The 16,028-nt window shown below is 57.1% G+C and overlaps 1 protein-coding gene across 1 annotated transcript in view; it reads right to left on the reverse strand.

The window, feature by feature from the left end:
- Nucleotides 1–16,028, reverse strand: part of LOC135891441 (ATP-binding cassette sub-family A member 2-like) — a 73,472-nt gene that overhangs the window by 15,482 nt on the left and 41,962 nt on the right. The gene's annotated exons all lie outside the window — the stretch shown is intronic.

Genomic DNA, 16,028 nt, shown 5'->3' on the forward strand with positions numbered 1-16,028 from the left:
CCCCACCCCCTGCCCCAGTCCTTATCCCCCTCCCGCCCTCCGAACTCCTCGGTCCCAACCCGGAGCACCCTCCTACACCCCAAACCCCTCATTCTCAGCCCCACCCCAGAGTCTGCACCCCCAGCCAGAGCCCTCACCCCCCTCCTACACCCCACTCTCCTGCCCCAGCCCGGAGCCCCCTCCCACACACTGAACTCCTCATTTCTGGCCCCACCCCAGAGCCCTCACCCCCTCCCGCACCCCAACCCCAATTTCATAAGCATTCATGGCCCGCCATACAATGTCTATACCCAAATGTGGCGTTCGGGCCAAAAATTTTGCCCACCCCGATGTGGGATATTGAAACCAATGGGAGTTAGGTACCTAAATACCTTTGAGGTTCTGGACCTAGGTGCCTTTCACCTGCTGGATGGAGACCAGACATCAAATCTACCTTGGATCACAAGTGACATGAAATTGGGGGACCTCAGCCTAGTGCCTGTGGATATTCATCAGCATCCTAACACCTGCCCCCCCGCCCACCGCGAGAACTGGAGTAGCAGAGGGGCTGCGGGTCAGGATTGAGGGGCACCAGCAGAGATGGGGGGGCAGGGAGCCCAGGGCTGGGATACCAGGGGGGCTTGCAGGTCAGGATTGAGGGGCACCAGCAGAGATGGGGGGGGCAGGGAGCCCAGGGCTGGGATACCAGGGGGGCTTGTGGGTCAGGACTGAGGGGCACCGGCCAAGCTGGGGGGGGGGGGGCAGGGAGCCCAGGGCAGGGACAGCAGTGGGGCTGTGGGTGAGAATTGAGGGGCAGAGCTATGTATGGGAACGGGGCAGGGGGGTAACACTGAGGGAGGGTCTGGCTGCTGGGTCACGGTGGAGTGACTGCAGGGGGATGATGGGGGAGGCTGCCGGAGGGTTTGGTGCATGGGATGAAGGGCAGGGGAGGGGGCTGCCAGGGACTGCTGCCTGGGAAGTCGAATGGGGGCCTTTGGGGCTGTAGGAGGGTGAGACTGGGAGCCGGCAGGGTCCAGCAGCACAGACAAAGCCGAGGAGTGGGGGAAGCTGGGGTGTTTGCCGTTGACCAGCGTCCCTCTTGAGAGCCTAGTGCGATCAGCTCCCACCACAGGCTCACGTGTCAAGGGCTGGGATATTGATTCCAGGGCCTGAGAGACCAGGGCCTGTCCTGGCACTGGCAGGGGGCTTCCCCCAGAAGGGTAGGGAAGGAGCTGTGGCCCTGCCCGCTGCGGCGCAGCCAGGAGGGCTGATGCAGGGAGTTACAGAGCAGCGTGTCAGCATTTCTCCCGGCACCTGCGCCTCGGGGCCTGCCAGGTGTGCGGCAGGGGCTAATCTCATCAGCGCACAGGAGTGGAAGTTAAACAGCAGCAGAGAGTCGGCAGCACCTCCGAACCCGGCAGCCAGATCCAATGCGGCGACAAATCCAGAGGCGCTGGGCTGGGCATGGGGAAGGGAGCCCCAGCCCAGGGCAGCCTTTCTGGGCCGGCGTTACCAGTTGATAGCAAGCCAGCGGCCTGTATGAAAGGAGCCAGGAGGCTCTGAGTGCAGATCCTAGGGGTCAGGTGCGTGCATGGGAACACGTGTGAAAACATGGGTGCACTTGAATCCAAGCACTGATGCACACGCGTGGGGGGGGTTCAGGCAAGCACCCTCAGTGTATGATTCACCACACACGTCCAAGTGAGTGTGCGCCTACCCGTGGAAACAAAGCTGGGTGTGCACGCAAACCCAGCCACATGCATGGCTCCGCAGGGGGACAAGGAAAAGCAACGCCAGCCCGGGGCCCGGGTCTCTCTGATTGGCCAGGAAGACGGCAGCTCCTGACTGGCTTCCTGCTGATGAGTCAGCCTCAGACAGGAGCTGCTGGGGGAGCGTTCCCATCAGCTCCCCGTGTGCGCGTGGGCTGCATGGAGGTGACCCAGCTCTGTCCATCCCCCAGCCGGCTCCTGGGGACGCTCCCCCCACCCCGGCGAGCTGCAGCAGGAGAAGCAGGGCTGGGCCTTTTGAGCGGATTCTGCCCAGTAGCTTTGCCAGGCAGTGCTGGAAGGATGCAGCATTCACAGCATTGACATGGGATGCAGCCAGGCAGAAGCTCTCGTTTCCTTCCTCCTTCCCCAAATGCTTTGCGCCCACGTGCATGCAGCGTGAAACCCGGTATCATAACTATAAAGGGAAGGGTAACAGCTCTCCTGTGTACAGTACTATAAAATCCCTCCTGGCCAGAGACTCCAAAATCCTTTTACCTGTAAAGGGTTAAGAAGCTCGGGTAACCTGGCTGACACCTGACCCAAAGGACCAATAAGGGGACAAGATACTTTCAAATCTTGGGGGGGGGAAAGGCTTTTGTTTGTGCTCTTTGTTTAGGGGGTTGTTCGCTCTTGGGACTGAGAGGGACCAGACAGCAATGCAGGTTCTCCCCATCTTTCTAAACAAGTCTCTCATATTTCAAACTTGTAAGTAAAAAGCCAGGCAAGGCGTCTTAGTTTTACTTTGTTTTCTCAACTTGTAAATGTACCTTTTACTAGAGTGTTTATCTTTGTTTGCTGTACTTTGAACCTGAGACTAGAGGAGGGTCCTCTGAGCTCTTTAAGTTTGATTACCCTGTAAAGTTATTTTCCATCCTGATTTTACAGAGATGATTTTTACCTTTTTCTTTAATTAAAAGCCTTCTTTTTAAGAAACTGATTGATTTTTCCTTATTTTTAGATCCAAGGGGTTTGGATCTGTATTCACCAGGGAATTGGTGAAAGGTTTCTCAAAGCTTCCCAGGGAAGGGAATTAGCTTGTGGGAAATGGTGGCAGCGGACCAGATCTAAGCTGGTAGTTAAGCTTAGAAGTCTTCATGCAGACCCCCACGCTTGTACCCTAAAGTTCAAAGTGGGGATACAGCCTTGACACCCGGGCTAAGTGGTTAGAGCCCAGACCTGGCCAGCAGGAGCCCTGGTTCCATCTGTGGTGCTCACACAAAGCCTGGCCTTCTCGGCTCTGTGCCTCCGTTTCCCCCTCTGCAATGGGGAGAAGGCAGGGAACGCAGAGGGCTATGGAGTCCAGGGATGGGAGGTGGCACAGAAAAGCAAAGGAGCCTAGTCCAGAGAGGGATCTGAGGTACAGAAAGGCAGAGCGAGGGGCTGCAGGTCACATGGTGAGCGGGGGGGCGTGGCTAGGAGCGTGCTTCCGAGGGCGGGTAGCCAGACATGCTAGCTCTGCTCGAGCGAGTGCGCTAAAACCAGCACTGTGGCCATGGTGGCTCAGGCCAGCCGTCTGAGCACGTGCCCGGGGGTCGGGCGTGATGGTACTTGGGTAGCTAGCTTGAGCCACAATGCGTCCTTAGCACACTAGCTCGAATGCGTCCGTCTCCCTGCGCTAGGAAGCGCCTTCCCAGCTGCAGGAGAGACACTCCCAGTATCAGAGCTGGGCATGAAACCCGGGAGCCCCGACCCCACGTTTCCTGGTCTCACCACTAGGCTGGAATCAGAGAATGGCAAGAGAATCACTTCAGATACACAGGTTCCCCGGTATGGTGGGTTCCCATCATAGTGAATGGCTGAGATTTCCCATAGCTGGAGGCTCGGATTGGGGAACCCTATAGTCAGCTGGCAAAATCTCAGCTGGCTCTTCAAACCTAACTTGTTCTCACCACTTGTAACCTGAACTGGTGGGTCTCAGCCTCGTCCCACCAGGCCATCCGTCCACGTCTACATCCCCACCTCGGCTGCACCGAGATCCTGGCTGTCATCATGGGCATTATGCTCAGGTTAGTGGTGGGGGGGGGGCGCATTTCCTGGGGTTCTCTCGGGGGTGGGGGCGGAAATCGAGCTCTATAAACCAGTATCTGCTCTCCCCATCTGCCCCGCAACTGCCTCACTAGTCACTGGTGAATTTCTTACCAGCATTATGGTACAAGGGAGCTCTGGGAAGGGGGTCTGAAGGCTCACAGGGGCCAGGCCTTACAAAGCCATTTGGGGGGTTCAGGCATGAGGGGTGGCCACAAAGTTGGCAGTGGGGGGAGCAGACCATGGGGAGGGGGAGGCTGGCACGAAGAGACAGAAGCGGAGGAGCAGGGAGAGCAGAGGGGGAAAACCGAGAACAAGACGAGTGAGCTTGACGTGGTGGAAAATGGGGACCAGCCCCCATGCCCGCTGGGGCCCGCTGGCTATGAAACACAGAGAGGGGTCAGACCTGCATGGCGGGTATCTCCCCTCCTCCCCCGCTGGGTGTCTAGCACAAGCCACTTTCCATCCTCCAGCCTTGGAAACTCCAGTGGCTCAGCCTCCCGAAACGTACTGGGGTCCTTTAACCAACGCAAGCGGCACCTCACCCAGGCCCTGGCACCCCCCACCTCAACTCACACCCAGCAGCGCCCCCTACTGGGTCACCAGCCCCACTGGCTTTTCCAGGGAAATCTCCCATCATAGCACTGGCCCGGCCCAGCAGGCAAGACGAGCCAGCGTCCCAGCGAGCCCAATCGGCAGCAGGCAGCTGCCGCCCCCGGGGCCAGACCTGAGCTGCGCTGCCGCTAATCGGGTTAAAGACGCTGGCTGTGTTCACTGCAAAGGGCAGCTGCGCTGACGTAATCCTGGCCCTTTCGTTTCATGTGCTGACACGCGCCAGCACGGGAGATGTTCTGACAGGTCCCACGCTGCAGGTGAGAGTCCGAGTCCCTCCCCACCCCACCCCCAGCAGCTCTCCCTCGTGGCACGGCCCAGAAACCCAGCGGAAAGGCTGACACAGCGCAGCCAGACTTGGGGATCAGGGTGGGTGAAGGCTGCATGTGATGCCCAGAGCTGGCGCTCTCTCATAGGACATTCGTCTGCTTCCACCACCTGGCACCGAGGACATATAGCGCCTCCCCAGGCCCGGTGTCCTGTTGCCATAGGGAGTGCAGGTAGGGTACTCCTAGGGCGGCCTCCCACAGAGGGTATCGAGGGGCTGACGGGCACTAGTATGAGACCACGAGACTTTGCATCAAAGTACCCGGCCTTCCTTTTTAAATCAAAGACTGGATGTTTTTCTAACGCAGGGGTTCTCAGCCTCTTTCTTTCTGAGGCCGACCACAACGTGATATACAAACTCCACAGCCCAGCTGTGCCACAACCGGTTTTCTGCATAGAAAAGCCAGGGCAATTGCCTGGGGCCCTATGCCACAGGGGCCCCCACGAAGCTAGGATGCTCAGGCTTCAGCCCCAGGTGGCAGGGCTCCGGGCCCCGGGCTCCAGCCCTATGCAGTGAGGCTTTGGCTCTCTGCCCTGGGCCCCAGTGAGTCTAACACTGGCTCTGCTTGGCGGACCCCCTGAAGCCTGCTCACGGCCCGCTAGGGGGCCCCAGACCCCTGGTTGAGAACCACTGGTCTAAAGGATCTGCTCCAGAAATTATCTGGGGGCCGTTCGCTGGACTGCGTTACACAAGTCAGACTCTTATCACAATGGTCCCTTCTGGCCTTCGAATATATGAATCCTGATGCTCAAACAATCACAGACACCGTAACAAATCCACCGCCCCCTGTAAGCTCCCAGCTACATAAGAACATAAGAATGGCCGTACTGGGTCATACCAAAGGTCCATCTAGCCCAGTATCCTGTCTACTGACAGTGGCCAATGCCAGGTGCCCCAGAGGGAGTGAACCTAACAGGTAATCATCAAGTGATCTCTCTCCTGCCATCCATCTCCATCCTCTGACAAACAGAGGCTAGGGACACCCTTCCTTACCCATCCTGGCTAATAGCCATTAATGGACTTAACCTCCATGAATTTATCCAGTTCTCTTTTAAACGCTGTTATAGTCCTAGCCTTCACAACCTCCTCGGGTAAGGAGTTCCACAAGTTGACTGTGCGCTGTGTGAAGAAGAACTTCCTTTTATTTGTTTTAAACCTGCTGCCTATTAATTTTATTTGGTGACCCCTAGTTCTTGTATTATGGGAATAAGTAAATAACTTTTCCTTATCTACTTTCTCCACATCACTCATAATTTTATATACCTCTATCATATCCCCCCTTAGTCTCCTCTTTTCCAAGCTGAAAAGTCCTAGCCTCTTTAATCTCTCCTCATATGGGACCTGTTCCAAACCCCTAATCATTTTAATTGCCCTTCTCTGAACCTTTTCCAGTGCCAGTATATCTTTTTTGAAATGAGGAGACCACACTTGTACGCAGTATTCAAGATGTGGGCGTGCCATGGATTTATATAAGGGCAATAATATATTCTCTGTCTTATTCTCTCTCCCCTTTTTAATGATTCCTAACATCCTGTTTGCTTTTTTGACCGCCTCTGCACACTGCGTGGACATCTTCAGAGAACTATCCACGATGACTCCAAGCTCTTTGTCCTGATTTGTTGTAGCTAAATTAGCCCCCATCATATTGTATGTATAGTTGGGGTTATTTTTTCCAATGTGCATTACTTTACATTTATCCACGTTAAATTTCATTTGCCATTTTGTTGCCCAATCACTTAGTTTTGTCAGATCTTTTTGAAGTTCTTCATCACAGTCTGCTTTGGTCTTAACTATCTTGAGCAGTTTAGTATCATCTGCAAACTTTGCCACCTCACTTTTTACCCCTTTCTCCAGATCATTTATGAATAAGTTGAATAGGATTGGTCCTAGGACTGACCCTTGGGGAACACCACTAGTTACCCCTCTCCATTCTGAGAATTTACCATTAATTCCTACCCTTTGTTCCCTGTCTTTTAACCAGTTCTCAATCCATGACAGGACCTTCCCTTTTATCCCATGACAACTTAATTTACGTAAGAGCCTTTGATGAGGGACCTTGTCAAAGGCTTTCTGGAAATCGAAGTACACTATGTCCACTGGATCCCCCTTGTCCACATGTTTGTTGACCCTTTCAAAGAACTCTTAGATTAGTAAGACACGATTTCCCTTTAGAGAAACCATGTTGACTTTTGCCCAACAATTTATGTTCTTCTATGTGTCTGACAATTTTATTCTTTACAATTGTTTCAACTAATTTGCCCGGTACCGACGTTAGACTGTCACCACCCTGCTCTCCGCGGCCACATGGGACGTCCCAGAGACAGCGGGGATGGAACTCGCACCCCCTACTCCAAAACACAGGCCCCAGCGGCACAGCTCTAAGAACTAGGGTGATGCTACCTGGTCACTTCACCTTTCGGTTCTGGCAGGTGAGAGAGACACTCCTCCGGTGGGGTGGAGTTGGGAGACCGACCCCAGGATGCCGGCACTAGGTTAAAGTGATCCCCACACAATCACTTATGTTCCTTCTTGTTTCTTACTCCCATGAAAGTCACTTTAGCCACCTATTATCTAAATCGTGGTAGAACCTAGGAGCCCTAACCATGGAGCAGGGCCCCCCGTGCTAGGCACTGTATAGACAGACCAAAGAGCTGACAACCTCAGTCCAACTGAAGGGGAGACTGGTTTATTGGATTGAGATTTAACCCCCTCTTGGGCTAGAGGGAAAAATCTGCATTAGCTCCAATACTGACAGCTGAGGCACACCCGAGTACGTGCGTCTCCCCCCCCCGGCCTGTTTTCTCCCATAACAGAAAGTCACACACAGCGACTGGCTCATTCCCATTCTCAGGCTGTGTTAAAGCCGCATTCACACCCTTCACAGCCGCATGGACATGGTTGTAAAGACGACAGCGAAGAGCTTTGCCCTGCTTTTCCACAGCCCGGCAGAGGTCAGCACCAGCTGGGGCTCAGGTCTCCAGGGTTTCCCACCTCAGACAAGCCTTGACTGGCCATCCTGGGGTGGGGGGGCTTCCCCATTTACACCAGTGCATGATGGCCAGGATTGCAATCTGGTAACATTCACAGCAAATCCAGCCCCAGAGACTGTGACCATTTGGGGGATCTGACTGTACTTATGGATCTGGGTTGATCCTATGAACTTCTGACTAGGAAAACTGCTGTCTCATCAAATGCCTCCTTGTAAGTGTGGAATCCAGCACAGACTGGCAGGGACAATGAAGAGCAGTTAACCTGAATGACCTTACAGCCACCCAAGGGGGAAGTGAAGGGGGTTGGATGAAGGCAGGAGAACCGGTTTTCTCCAACTCTTCCCACGGGGCTGGTGTTTGGACAAAGGACAATTCTCAAAGCAGCCAAAGAGGCAGAGGCTTGTCTACACTATGGGGGTTCTAGTGGCATCGCTACAGAGCGAGGCCGGCATAGCCACATGGACATGGCCTACGATAACAGAAGGGGTTTTCCATTGGTTTAGGAACCCCAACTCCCCGAGCAGCAGTGGCTAAACGCTGGAAGACCTAGCTGTGTCTGCACCGGGGTGAGGTCTGTATAGCTCTGGTGCTCAGGGGTGTGGATTTTCCTTAGCTATGGTGACCTACATGTTAAACATAGGCCAGACCAGAGGTGGCAAAGCTGGGTGGCAAAGGACTCCCTGGGGAAGGCTTTGCAGAGAGAAGGGCAGGAGAGGGGAAGAGATGGGCTAGCTTTCATAGCAGAGTGGAAGGGTCAGTTTAGCTCAGGGGTCTCAAACACGCGGCCCGCGGGGTTGTTTTCTGCGGCCTGCGAGCTCCTCGCGGGCCCCCCAGCGTTTACCTAGAGCGGCTCCAGACCGACGCGCACCGGGGGAAGGGCAGGCTCCCTGCCCCCTGCCGCTCCGGGAAGCAGCTGGAACGTGGTGGGGGGGGGCCCACAGGGCTCTGTGTGTTGCTCTTGCTTCAGGCAGCGCCCCCAGCAGCTCCCATTGGCCACAGTTCCCCGTTCCCGGCCAATGGGAGCTGCTGGGGGTGGTGCCTGAAGCAACAGCAACACACAGACCCCTGTGCCCCTCCTCTCCCAGGTTCTGGCCACTTCCCGGAGCAGTGCGGGGACAGGCAGACAGGCAGGGGGCCTGCCCTGCCCCCGGTGCGTGTCGGGCCGGAGCCCGCCCCCCGAGCCCCTCCTGCAGCCCAACCCCCTGCTGTACCCCGCACCCCTCCTGCAGCCCAACCCCCTGCTGTACCCCACACCCCTCCTGCACCCCACACCCCAACTCCCTGCCCTGAGCCCCCACCACACCCCACACCCCTCCTGCCCTCCCTGGGGGCAGGAAGGGGGCAGAGTTGGGGTGGGGATTTCAGGGAAGGGGTTGGAATGGGGGCAGGGCCTCATGGAAGGGGTGGAGTGGGGGCGGGGCCAAGGGTGGCGGGGGGAGGTGTCAGTAATGCGGCCCTCGGCCAATGTACTAGTTCTCATGTGGCCCTCGTGGTCATTTGAGTTTGAGACCCCTGGTTTAGCTGCTGGAAAGTCAGAGAAAGCAAGCGGATCTAGGGACAGCATCTTACGGTTCAAAAGTCAGGCAATGAGCTGCAGCAGGACAATCCCAGATCTCAGACTCCAGCCCAAAATGCTTCAGAGTGGTGAGGAAACTGAGGCAGGGTTCTTTCCTGTCGTACTGATCTGTGCGTTTCTTGTGCCATACAGAGCAGTGGTGTTAGAATCCTGGGCAACATCTGCCTGTGTGTTATCCCTTGAGGAGTTCCCCTGTAGGCCCAGAGCACGCACCTACTGGAGTGCAAGGAGAGGGGGGTTTAAGCTACTGGAGAGTCGGGGGGGCAGCACTGGTCCCAGGGGCTGGGTGGTTGGGCCATGAAGTCTCAGCTGTCAGGAGGGGCTGCTGGATAGAGGGGCTGCTCCCAGAGCGTATGCGCAGGGGCAATGACTGACTCGGGTCACACTCAACAAGCTTAAAGCACATGAGGAGTCCGCATTTGGATCCTCTCACCCCTGCCTGGCAAGTGGCCAGTGGGGGAGCTCACCAGACCTGTGACAGAGGCCCCAGGCAGGACTAGCAGGGGGCTGCAGGTTTGGATTTAAGGGCAGCAGAGCTGGGGGGGGGGGGGGGGGGGAATCCAAGAGCAGACAGAGCAGGGCATGCATGGGGGAAGCAGCCCCTCCCTGCAGGATTCTCACTGAGCCCCACTTTCATAAGCAACAAGGGAATTTGCCCTGCCTTTAAGAAGCGGGGGTTAGCGATCGCGGGGACAGGGGTGCCACACCCACAGCCCCTGCTAGAGCCCATGCACTGGAGGGGACAGTAGGGTGACCAGATGTCCCGATTTTATAGGGACAGTCCCACTATTTGGGGCTTTTTTTTATATGGGCTCCTATTACCCCCCACCCCCGTCCTGATTTTTCACGCTTGCTATCTGGTCACCCTAGGGCAGTGCTTCTCAAAGTGGTGGTCCGCAGACCGCTGCCGGTCTGCGGTGAGTTTCCTCATAAGAGTGTCGAATAGGATAATAATAGGGCACCGGTCCCCGGCACATTGGGAAAAAAAACTGCCGGTCCCCCACATCAGATAGCTTGAGAAGCACTGCCCTAGGGGACAGGGAGAGGCAAGAGGAGCATGTCTCAGAGCTCACCCAGGGATGCAGCAACCGCAGCTCAGCGTTACCTGCTCCCCTGTGCTCCCCAGGGCTGTGCTGGGGTCCCCAGGAGCACAGAGCAGCGCTAACAGGGGCCCCGAGCGCTCAGCCCGGTACTATTACAGAGTGGGCATTGCCCCTCCACCGGCCTGGGAAAGTGACCCGAGGAGGGGAGAGGATGGGGCTTCTGCTGCTCCTCGCTCAGAGTGAAGGGACCCCCCCTCTCTCTCACAAACACACTCCCTCTCCATGGCGCCTGCTTTCCCAGGGCTCCCCTCGGCAGCGCTGAATCCCCCCGGGCAGCTGTCTGGAAACCCCAAATCCTCAAGGGTCGCTGCCAGCCAGGCTCCCTCTCATCCAGGCAAGGGCGTAGCTCTCCTGCCCATGGGCCTGTCCCGTTCTCTGCGGATTGGGGTCACACACTAAGTCCTTCCCACCCCGGAGTGCCAACTGGGAGCGAATCCTGCCTGCTCCTTCCAGCCTGCCACACAGAAGGGGCCGAGCTAGCTCTCCTCCCTGAAGCCCCAGATTTTTGGGGGTCCAAATTTACAATTCAGATCCTCCCTTGGAACAAGTTCCACTCCCAGGCGCTGGTCACATGAACTCAGCCTCACGCGGGCTCCTGGAGCTGTCACACCAGGGCAAGGAGAGGGGACTAACATTGCTTCCCACGAGCGTTGCTGTAGGAGGCCTGGGCACCCTTTATTCAACCCCTTGGTGCCAGCACAAGGCCTTCTCATGCCTTCTAACTCTGCTGTTCTTCCCAGTCGGATTCATCCCTGCTCTGCCCAGCCCCCTCGCGGCCTCCCCCATTCACACCCACTACCACCTTGCAAGTTTCACCACATTCTTTGTTTTCTCTTCCTACCGATTCTTCCCTCTCCTGACTCGTTTACACACAAAAGCTGTCGAGCCAGCCTGTGAGTACCAACCTCAGGGCAGTCGGCGAAGAAGCAGGGCACAAACCCCAAACGGTCTGAATTTCACCAAGCAAGTATCAAGTGTGAACTCCTCAGGCATAACAACAGCCGTAACATGGAGTCACAGACAGTCCCCCTGGGCACTCTTGCCACCCAGGGGAACCCGCCTTTGGGATGGGTGGTCCCTTACACCAAAGCTCACAGCAATATTCAGGTAGCTCCCAGTCCCAAGGGCCAGTCACTTATCCCAGGTCAACTGCACCTTAGATCTCACACCAAAGAAAAAACACTTGTAGCCAATCCTATAATAAAATATCTAAAGATTGATTAACTACGAAAAGGAAATGAGAGTTATTTACAAGGTCAACGCTGGTAAACAGAAACACACACGTGAGTTCCAATCTTAAGTTTCAAAAGGTAATAGCAGCTTCTATCAGCAGCAAGCTCTACATGTCCTTTAGGGCTAACCCAGGCTAACCATTGGGGATCTTTTGCCTGTGCCTAGTAATCCTTCCCCCCAGAATCCAAGCAGCACAAAGGTACAGTTCCCCTCTCCCCCTCTTTGAGCTGTAAACTCAGCTGATGGAGGAATTCATTTGCAAGACTCATCTTGCGGGGAGGGGCAAACAGAATCTTTTGTCCTCTTTGATGTTCCACTCTAGTCCATCTCCTGTGGACGGGTCTTCCTTGTCAGGCAGGACAGAACACCATGGGTTGGAGATCAGCACGTCACACTCTCCTGTCCCGTGATTTACAGAGGCTCACCATACACCTGCTCACATGTGACCTTGCAGTGCGGAGTAATGGGACACAGATGTTGGAAGTGAGATTAATGCGGCAGCAACTCACAAGCACTCCATAAAGTCTAAACATTAAACAAGTTTTAACAATCCTACTGCCCAGGTGAGCCAGGCTGACTCCAGCTAGGGGTTTGTCAGTGTTCAGTGGAGGCCTGGGACTTTGGCCTGAGTTGGCACCTGGTCTGCCAGCGTCACACACGCCAGCCCCGCAACGCAGCCTTTTAAACAGCAAGTGGCTCTCAACCAAGCTACAGCAGTGCCACTAAAACGCAAGGGCAGCCACACAGGGGATTGATTGCACCAGGTTTGACTTCCTGCACACCGGTGAAACCTTGGGTGTAGACTAGGCCTAAGATACAAACACACCCACAGCTTCCCTCCCTGTCAGTTCAGCTCTGTCTGATTTCTGGCATTCCCCCAGAGACCCTCTAAAAGGAGAAACAGTGCAGGGGTCAATGGTATGAACTACCAGGGCAGGCCAGGAGGCCAAGGACAGATTAGCACAGAGGTGCCGGGAAGGGGATGGGACATTTCTTTAAACAAGAGCGACTGAAACCGTCCCCCTCCAAACCAGCCGCTCCCAAACTCTCCACCACAAGGGCGGCATCAGCAACTTATTCGGAGCCCAAGGGCTGTCCCCATCTTTTTCAAGATGACCTGAAAAGGGGAAACCAGGGGAGCCTGCCCTTCTCTGACGCACTAAGAGCAGTGGAGTTGGTCTGCCCCCACTGTCTGTAACTAAAGGGCCTATCACCCCCTTTCTGCTGGGGCACTGCTGGGAGGCTGACTCTCAGCCCAGAACTGAAGAGGGGGCAGGGTCTGAGTCTTTATCCAGCAGAGCTTTTCTCCCAAACGTCTCACTCAATAGGTGCGAAACAAGGAATGAGTCGCCCTGGCCCCCTGCCATCGCTAGCTCAGTGCCTACACATCTGTGCCCTCCAGTGACCTACAGACTCGCCGCTCCCCAGACATCCCAAGGGCCAGCACAGGAGACGGTCCCATGGCAGACGCACGCTGGCGCTGTGTTGGTGCCTTCTCACAAGGGGCCTGGAGCTCAGCTGGGGCCACTTAGAGCTCCTGCAATCCCAGGGATGAGGAGGGGTGCTAAGGGAACCCGGCGCTGGAGGAGGCCAGGCCCAGGCCCCCCCAGGCTGAGCTCTTGGGGGGAGGGGGGAGCCTGGAGCTGTTCCCAGCAGAGAAGTGACTCACTGAAGCGACTGACACTGCAATGAAGGGGGCTGGGTGGGGGCAGGGAGCAGTTTCGAAGCCAGTAATTCCCCAGCTGTTTGGCACCGCAGCTAATACCCGGAAGTGCTGCAGAGGCCAAGAATACCACCAGCCCCTGCCCCTCCCGTGGGGGGATTCCCAGCAGCGCGGTAAATCACACTAATCCACAGGACTCGCTGACCCCAATAGCATGTGCAGGGCAGATGCCGCAGAGAGGGCTGGGGATGGGTGCGAACGCCCACTTAGCCCCCTCCCAAGCCCACCCACGGCTCCCTGGGACCTTTAACCACCCAGCCAGCCAGAGCCCACAGGGCTAAGCAGGGCCCAGGAACCCAGCCACAGAGCCGGGCAGGCCTTGAACCTGACGGGCCCCCCACTAGCAGTGCCAGGTATAAAAACACCCCGACTCTCTCAGGCTCGGTGGTCTCTGGTCACCTCCTCCGGCCCAGGGGCTGGGGGTGTCAGCAGGGGCTGCGTGACCCACTCCTGCCAGCTGTCACCGCCTCGCTGCGCGTGCCCTAGAGTGAGTGTGCTGCAGCTCGTTGGCGGCACTGGCCGGAGCGAGGCACGCAGCAGCCACCGCCCCGACCCCACAGGCAGGAGGCGGCTGGAGAGGGATTGCGGACACAGGGCGTGGGGAGCAAGTATGCCCCACCAGGCCGAGCCCTGAGGACAAGGTGGTGGTGCAGCCTAGGGGGAGGGGAGAACCAGCTGCCCTTCGGGTGCACAGGGCTGGGCCGGGATGGGGCGTGACCGAGGGATTGGGCCACGGGAGAGGGTCCAGGGGACAGTTCGCTCAGTGGCTGCCTGGAGGACACAAAATAAAGACAATGGAGTCCGGGCAGTGGCTAGAGCCTGGCAGCCCAACCTGGACCCAACGGGACCAGACTCCACACGTCAGGCATGGAAACAACCCGAGGGGCTTGGGTCGGCTTCAGGTTGGCTGTGATCTAGTTAGGTTAGGCCTGAGCCGAGCTCTAGTCTAGAGCAGGGCCCCATTGTGCCATGCGCCACCCAGATGGCGGACCAGGAGCACGGCAGGACGGGGTTGGGTGGAATAAAGCAGAGGCCCCAGCAGGGCGGGGCGGGGTGATCTGCAGGCAGCATGGCAGGTGGGGGCGTAAGGAGGGATTTAAGCAGGTCAGGGGAGGGTGTTTCAAATCTTGATTTTGCCCTTGAGATTTTAACCTCAGTCACCAGTGCTCCAGGCCCAGGCTGCTCCATGGGCACAGCCACCCTGCCCAGGGCCTCACGCGCCTTGTGACTCCATGGGGGGGGGGGGGGGGAAGAGCCAGGACACAGATGGGGGTGAATGGGGTGGGGCAGAGGAGAGCAACGCAGAGGGCTGGGCTGGTTGTTCACTGCAGTAACCTGATTAAATACCAACCCCATCAACACCCACTTGCCATGCAGGGGAGAGCTCCTGTGCCACACACCCACACTGGGAGGCAACAGCAGGAGCCTGACACCTTGCCAGAGCTGGGAGTGGCTTCCCCAAAGCCCGGATCCATGGGCTGGAGGCTGCACCTCCCTCCTTCTCAGTGGGAGCACCGGGGAGGTGCAGAGGCTGGATTTGGGTTTTCAGAGAGGCTATCCCTGCCCCCTTGCAGGAGAACATAGTCCCAAGCCAGCCACCCACAGGGGAGCAAACCTGGAGAGGCTGGTTGGGTCGAGGGCAGAAAGCCCAGATACTGATGCCCACCTGTAAAAGCAGGTCCCTGGGCTACCCCCAACACCCCCGCTCCCTTACATCTCACAGACACTCCCCCCCCCCCCCCCAGCTAGCCAGCCAGCCCGCCCGCCCTCTCCCTAGTTCCCTGCTAGCCCAGAGAGCCAAACCAGCGCCAGTCTCTCTCCCAGGAGACGGGGCCAACGGGACGGGGCTTTAGGAAGATTTCCCGGCTCCAGGGATCAGCGTGCATTGTCCACCCTTCTTCACACCCACCAGCCTTTCCTCTGCACCGGGAAGATCACAGCCAGGTGGGGACCCCTCAGGCCCGTGGCCCCAAGAGCCACCTGCAGCACGGTGCTTTCTGCCTCTGATCACAGGGCAGCCCAAGCCACCTGACAGGGGGTCCCAAGTCCTGCCAAGAGCCGACCACTCCCCAGCCCTTCTTACAGCAGAGACTCCAGCCCCAAGCTGTGGAACGGTACGGCGTCTCCAGCAGCTGGGCCTGGCACATCTCTGCCCCCAGGGGGGTCCTGGCAGAGGACCCCATGGCAAGGAGTAGATCGAAGCAGGCAGCTCGCGTGCTGGAGGACTCCTGGCAAGACTCTGAGCTCTGCACTCAGCCCATCACACCAGCTGCTTTCCATGCTGTTCCGCAGCGTTCCTACCCCACATGGTGCTACCCCGCTGGAGAGGAGCGTGGGAGACAGCGGCTGTGACAGGCGGTGGGCTGGGCTCCCCTCCACTGTCTCCGCAGATATTTAATTAGCTTTACACGCCGTGCTCTCCAACGAGCTGCAGTCACCCAACACCAGGGCAGCCCTTCCCCGGGGTCCCTTCTCAAATACGGACCATGAGGGCATCCGGTGCCACTGCTCCTCGCCTCTCCGTGGGCCTCAGTTTCCCCATTTGTGAAAAGGAGGGTAATTTATAAATACTTTGCCCATCTCATGCCTTGTGAATGAAATAATCCTCAGGCCCCTGAAGAGGGGATCACCCCGGTTTTCCAGGTGGGGAAACTGAGGCACAGAGCAGGGGAGGTATTTGGCCAAGGTCA

The sequence above is a fragment of the Emys orbicularis genome, chromosome 18, assembly GCF_028017835.1.
Source record: "Emys orbicularis isolate rEmyOrb1 chromosome 18, rEmyOrb1.hap1, whole genome shotgun sequence".
NCBI classification, from domain to species: Eukaryota; Metazoa; Chordata; order Testudines; family Emydidae; genus Emys; species Emys orbicularis.